The sequence below is a fragment of the Solea solea genome, chromosome 12 (assembly GCF_958295425.1).
Source record: "Solea solea chromosome 12, fSolSol10.1, whole genome shotgun sequence".
In the NCBI taxonomy this organism is placed as follows: domain Eukaryota; kingdom Metazoa; phylum Chordata; class Actinopteri; order Pleuronectiformes; family Soleidae; genus Solea; species Solea solea.
In genome coordinates this window covers 9,574,723-9,580,722 of record NC_081145.1, presented here as the reverse complement: position 1 = coordinate 9,580,722, position 6,000 = coordinate 9,574,723, and positions in this window count along the sequence as shown.

Sequence of the window (6,000 nt, the reverse complement as noted above, 5' to 3'; positions counted from 1 at the left end):
AAGGACATGAAACATGTACAGGCATACAAACAACAAGCACTTATTATCACAGAGAGGACCCTTTAGGAACTTTTCTAGCATAAACACTGACCTTGTCAGGACCAGTAGACCTCAGAGGGACCAACACCTGGTCCCAATGGAAGCAGAATACAACTTAATATAGCAATAAACTAGAAAGTTGGCAATTATTTAGTAGTGATGGTGAAATATACAACAGCACAGCAAAGGAGCCCGATGAAATGGGGCCAGACCCCCCAGCACAACCGTGGGCCATAATGGTAGAAAAGTGGTACAGATTCTCGATTGGATTCATTTAAATTATTATATATTTGTTTTGGACAAAGATTGAAATGGACCATGCCACAGACTCGCTGGACAGCACTGGCCCACTATGTTGCCATGTATTAGTGACAAATAAATACAATAAACAAAAGACAACACACAGGCCAATTAGTAGCAGCAAGTATTGGTTTGCTCCAGAAATTATAGCAGGGATAAAGTGGTTGATGTCAACCAAAATGAAACAAAATGGCCTGTTACCTTGAACAGAATTGGAAACATTATGGCTGATATTAATACTTAAAACAAACAAATTGGCATCAGTGTTGTTGTTTTCAGATATTGTAATATTATTGTACGTTTTTTATTGCTACGTTATAAATAATGCATTGTTCTTTGTCTGTCTTATCAGTGTCCTTGTTACTCACTTGTTTCACTTACACACAAACATGCGCACGACAGAAAAGAATTGACCTCTTGTCGCTCCTTTGATTGAACATGTAACAGCAATGTCTCTGCGCGCTCTTTTTCATCCCACTGGGGTATTGGTTTTGTGAATGAAGTGGCCACACTCCCAGATGGCAGTATTGATATGGCCGGGTCGACGAGGCGATGTTTACGAGCCACCCTGGCCCTGCATCCTCTGTCATCTATTAAGCCCCTCTCCTGCTAATGCATGGGTAATGGCCTATCTGGACACCATAATCACACGCACACACACACACACGCACAGACAGAAACAGTCAAAAGGCCATCAAATAAGACACACAAGGCTAGCCGCCACATTGACACAGCTGCAGTGATTATTCACAGGAGGAGGTCTCGAGTGAAAAATGGTAAACGGAAGTAGCAAACGTCGTCCGAGGTGTCCGCTGGGACAGCGGGTTCTGCATGCGTAACAAATTCAGCAGAGCCATCAGTCCATTTTCTGTTCATGCTTTATGCGATTTCAGCGCAATTTACTTTCATTTGCACCAATAAGCAATTTCAGTCACGCCGTCTTGTTTGTTGGCCGTTGGTTCTTTATGTGTCTCCTCTGCGCTCACTGTCATTCGGATTCTGCGAGGACAGCTAAACCTTTTAGCCGCCAACAATAACAACTCAAAACACGGACGAGCACATACACATGCACACGCTAAATGATTTTTGTGGGTTGACAAAATGTAAATGACTGTTGACTTTTGTTTTCCCCCTGTAATTTCACTATCAAATAATAACATTCAAACAGTTTATTAAAGTCCTGACAGATAAGGATTTTACCCCAAGGGCACACTGAGGAATTATGTTTCAGTAGGTTGTGTGTTTCCATTGTTTCCTGTGTTTAATTCGGGGTGGATCACTCTTTTTTTGAAAGTCCCTGCGGATGACACGTTTTTTTCAGCTTGTGCTAACTAGCGCTCTATATCGGGTGCAGAAGCTGTTATCTTAACAAAGTATAATTGCATATAATTTGATGTGCTTCCCCTCAGCTTCTCCTGCAGGTGAATTATTTGAGATACACATTACACATCTTTTTCAAGAGTTAATCCAGTTTGATTCACACAATGAGATGTAGTACCTTCATTCTTGCAAAAAGTGTTTGAATAATAAACATAGACAATAATAGAATTATAAATAATGATAATAATAATAATAATAATAATAAACAAATTTAATAAATAAAATAATTTTATAGGGAATTATTTATCAGATTTATTTTGCATCAGGGCTGATACATGTATTCAGGTTATGTGCCTTTAAGTTTGTGATTGTATAACAAAATTGGCTTGGACTGCCATGACATATTGTGCATTTTGACCTTTAAGCATTTTGCTTCCTGTGTGGCTCACATGACGCAATGGTGCAGAGGTGAGATAAAAATACAACATGGGTCTTTGACAAGGATTTGAATTGAACAAATGCATATATTACATACTACATATCAAACACCCCAGTGACAATATTGTAAACCATGTTCCTAATTGTTCCAAATAAAAGTCAAAACTAAAAAAGTTGACTGAAGTTGACTCTTTTAATGTCCACCTCCAAAACCTTGCCTTATTTTCAACTTTTTGGTCAAAATGAATTTTACATTGCTTTCAAACACTTTTCGGTGATAAAATATTGAAATGCAGAATTATTACTGTGATTGCTGAAATGATTTTGAAAACGAAGTCCTTGCAAAAGAAGCGATGCTCTGGATTCGTATGAATCAACTGTCAGCAGTACCACAGGTGGGGTTTATGTGAGGCTCTGGCTCGAGTTTTGTCATGACCTGCAATAGCTTGGCCCTCAGGCTTCGGGATGACATGGAACCATTAAGGAAAGGTAAATCTAATTAGGAGTCTCTCCTGCCACGGTGCTGTGTGTCAGGGCTGGAGGGGAAATGGGCAATGTTATAGCGTCATTGTGCTGCTGCCTATGTGACTCCAATGATTGGATAGGACTTTAACATGTGGCTTAGACTACTTATCTACAGTTTCTGTTTCTGGATGCACAAAGAGAGGTCAAAGAGAGAAGCGCTAAATAGTGGCTTTGCTGTCGCTTTAGGGAAATGCATACAATGAATAAATAAATCAGTGCGTGCGTGTGTATGTGTCATTTTGTGCATCTAATTATGAGAACTACATGTTGCCATTTGCACATGTTGCAAACTGAAGCATTAAGAAATGCTCTCAGACTTCTCACTTCTGCAAACACAGAAACACAAGCACATCAGCTCAATAGCATCGTGACATGCATACTTGTTTGGGGTCCACATACTGTATAAATAAACATTATCCAATTAATTACACCGATCAGTTGGCTGTACTAGACAAAACATGTACTTGTGCTTAAACACTTAACTAAAGCACTGAAAATATTCTGCACACTCACTCAACTCATACCACAGAAGGCTTCATGTTTGATACGTTCATTTGTCATTTAAGTCTAAGTGCATTTCACAGGACTCTCATTTAACTTGTACAGCGGTGAATGTAAATCACATATTTGCCGAAAAATCTCTAATTACTACACACTTTGCATGCGTCATGTGTCAAGCTACTCTCCATATTTCAGAAACACAAGCACATTAGCACAATAGCATCACAATGTGCATGCTTGGTGGGGGTCCACGTATGGCTAAACATTATCCTGCACCTTGCTTAAAGGACCCCTGCCTCCAGTGCGTGTACAAGCTTTAAATATAGTACACATTTAGTACAACACGAGATGGGAGGCAGGGGGTCTGTTTATATTGCCAACATTACTATGAGGCACACATAGCACAATGGATGTCTGTCCACAAAAATACACTATGATCCGTCAGCGAGGTGCAGACGTATTTGGTGGCTGACGAAAGGATGAAGAAAGAGCTGGATGGCACCCAAAACGAGAAAATGTGCAGCAGTTATGACGACGGACGACCCCGCCCGCATTGAGGAAGTACTATGAAGTAATGGATAACAACGTGCTTGATACCAAACTGAGTAGAGTCGAGTAGAGCCGAGTAGTGCTAGAACAGTAAAATGGAAAAGCACCAAAAGAAAACACCAGATACCAGGTACTATCCCTAACGGAAAAGCAAAATACTGAGTAGAGTCCGGTCAAATCCAGCCAAGCAGTGCTAGAACTGTATAATGGAAAAGCCCCAATTGTTGAATTACATGTAACTGCTCATCTTTCACGTGCCAGTCTTATTTGACATGACATGCATGTGGATGCATCTGCACCATAATCAAAGTAATCAGATGTGACATTTGGAAAAGCGCAGGGTGTTCAACAAACAAAGAGCACAAGAGACGCACAACACATGTAGCCTAAGGCACTGATGATGTGTGGTAGAACGGTAACATGCTGTTTCTTTTTCGAAATGGGTTGCTGTGCAACACGTGACAGGAATGATTTGTTTTCCTCAAGAGGAAATGGAGATCAGTTTAGAGTTTGTCCTTAATTTGGAAATCTCCCATCAGTTGTCCGTGTTGTCATATTGCCATAACCATATATATATAAAATGGACAGTCTGACAGTTTTCTAGGTTAAGTCAGGAAGTAAGAATATACTTACGGATATACACTGAATAGCCACCAGGGGGTCACTCCACTAGTTGCTAAATTGAGTCTGTCCAAATGTAAGTCTATGTGAAATTGAGCCTATTTCTCACTTGAGTTATAATGCCAGTAAACATTTTCTTAAGGAATTCATGATGTCAGATGCTAGTTTAAGAGTTTCTTCAATAGAACGTGATGTCAATTGAATAAATGATGTTCCCATGTATAGAGGAAAATAGATGATAAAGTTGGACACATAAGAGTGGACACTAGTGCTACTGGCAACAGAAGCCTGACTGTAAGTGATGCAACTTCTGACTGCAAAATGTCAACACATTATCAACGATTCTCAAAACGGGAGTTATGGATGACATTATGACTGGTTGCCTCTTGTGAACACTGTTTGAATTTATGTACCCCTAAAAAATATCCATTGGAAAACACTGCCTTTTGGTTCTACTGGTGATGCTGTCGTGTCACATACTGGATCTGCACTTCCACTTGACAGGCGTGATGACGACAGTTGACACTGACCAGTGAGCAGCAGTTTCTCAGCCAGTCAACCACCCTCTGGGACACTATGCCAGTGTTGTCAAATTACACAAGAGAGAAAGCGTTGGAGAGGCACTCTGTGTGATTAGTCATTCCTCTTGGCAGCTGTATTTTGACACATGCAAAAGCAATCACAGTCATCACCAGTCACGGATGCACAGAGAGAAAAAAGGAGAGGGACTAGAAAAGGGGGAGAGAGAAAAAACAATATCAGGTTGAAAGCCAGTAAAATGATTTATGGACACAGATCTGCCTCATGCCATTCTCTGGTAGGTGATACTGTAAATTTAAACAGTCAATAAACATATATGGTCTTTGTATTGTGTTGTGGCACAATAAATCTTTTCTGCTTTGCTTCTTGTTCCCCAAGTTAAAAACCTGGTTCGGGGATGAAGCCAAGTCAGATGTGGTGTCTTTGCACTCATTATTTGAGTCTCATCGTACCATTTACTGTGACCTGTGACTGGTCACTGCTGAACTGTTTTTGACTCCTGCTATGGTTTTATACTATTTTACTGATGGAAAGATGGAGGAAACGTGCCAGAACAAAGACAGGGAATGTAGATACTTCTGTAGCAGCCACATGTAAACACATGTAACAAGGCAGGTGTTACGATATACAAAAAATGGCTTAACTTACATTGTAGGGGAATGGAAGCTGAGGTACAAGATAAAGAACAATACAATATGATCTAAATCACAGAAGACAATTTCCAATCCAATTGTATCTATGAAGCACTTATTAAAATGACATACGCTGTTGGCCCAGGCGTTCTAAGGTAAAATTCAAATTCATAAAAGTCAAGAAAAGTTAAGCGAAAAAAACAAACAAACATCATCTCACATTAAAAGTTTAAAAAGCTATATTTTCTTCAGTGTTAGCCCTTGTTAATGTAATTCTTCTAAAGGATGTCATACATGAACATAATGGACATTCAGAGAGAGGTGTGTGCAGGTTGCTTGACGGGAGAGCCACAATGCACACGTAGGCATATGTACACACACACACACACGCACACACGCACACACACACACACATTTTGAGGGTGTTTACCTGACATTATTTCAATTAATATGACATTTATGATGTGCTTCCTCCTCTCTTCATCAACTGGATGAGTCTCATGACCCTCACAAAGGTGAGCAGCATTGTTCAGCA